Source organism: Malurus melanocephalus, unplaced genomic scaffold, assembly GCF_030028575.1.
Source record: "Malurus melanocephalus ecotype Western Australia unplaced genomic scaffold, MMel_1.1 scaffold_5671, whole genome shotgun sequence".
NCBI classification, from domain to species: Eukaryota; Metazoa; Chordata; class Aves; order Passeriformes; family Maluridae; genus Malurus; species Malurus melanocephalus.
The window spans coordinates 801-1,821 of record NW_026628902.1 but is presented as its reverse complement, the minus strand read 5'-3'; the positions used below and the strand labels follow the sequence as shown (position 1 = coordinate 1,821).

The window sequence follows — 1,021 nt, the reverse complement described above, 5'->3', positions numbered from 1 at the left end:
GACACTCGTGCCTGTTCCTCTCCACGGAAATCTTTAGTAAAAGGCGAAAGATTTATACGATCTGAAGAGAAACCAGAGTATATCCATGAATCTCTCCCCGACTTAGCCGCCGTCTGCTCCACTCCCCTGCAGTCAGGGCGACAATCTTACCCGGGCTGGCATTCTTCTGTTGGGTCTGGTCCGGTCCGGCCCGCGGTGGCACACGCCGGACAGCTCTCACAGCCCGGCGGGGCACCGGCCACAGCGTGGCTACCGGCGTGACCGAACACCGCTGGGGCCGCGGGGCATCCTGGGCATGCAAATCAAGCCCGGTAACGGGGCGGGGCGTACCCGGGCTGGGGCGGTTCCCGGTCCTCAGCCTCAATAGGGCTCGCAGTCCCCTTTGTGGTTTAACCCCGACTGGGCACCTTGGAGCCCCCTCGCTCACTGCCCCCATCCCGCAGGAAGGGTAAAAGTGAGAAATTCGTGGATTGAGACTAAGTAGTTTAATAAGGAAAGCAAAATAGTAATTAATTAAAAATTATAAGGGAAAGGAGGAAGGAAAATAAATTMGAATAATAGAATGGTCTGCGTTGGAAGGGGCCTTAAACTCACCTCGTTCCAATCCCTGTGCCAGGAGCAGGCACACCTCCTACTACACCAGATCGCTCAAAACTGTATCCAGCCTAGTCCTGAGCACTTCCAGAAATAGGGCTGCCACAACTTCCCTGAGCAAACTATTCCAGCACTTCACTAACCTCATAGTAAATAATTTATTTGTAATATCTAATCTAAATATCTCCTCTTTTAATTTTAAAATGTTCTCTCTTGTCTGATGTGCTTATAAAAAGTAATTCTCTCTCTTTTTATAGGTCCCTTTAAATATCGGGAGGCCTCAATAAGATTTCTCCAGAGCCTTTTGTTTTCCAGGCTCAAMAACCCCAGCTCTCTCAGCCTGTCTTCACAGGAGGGGGGCTCCAGCCCTCCTGTGGCTTCATCTTCATAGCTTCCTCTGGATTTGCTCCAACAGATCCATGTCTTG

At 50.6% G+C, this 1,021-nt stretch overlaps 1 non-coding gene across 1 annotated transcript; it reads right to left on the bottom strand.

Moving 5' to 3' along the window:
* Positions 1–81, bottom strand: LOC130588498 (U5 spliceosomal RNA; the record flags this gene model as incomplete). The annotated part of the gene is made up of 1 exon (XR_008966975.1): positions 1–81. It is a non-coding gene; the product is annotated as a U5 spliceosomal RNA (small nuclear RNA).
* Between the last annotated feature and the right edge of the window lie 940 nt (positions 82–1,021).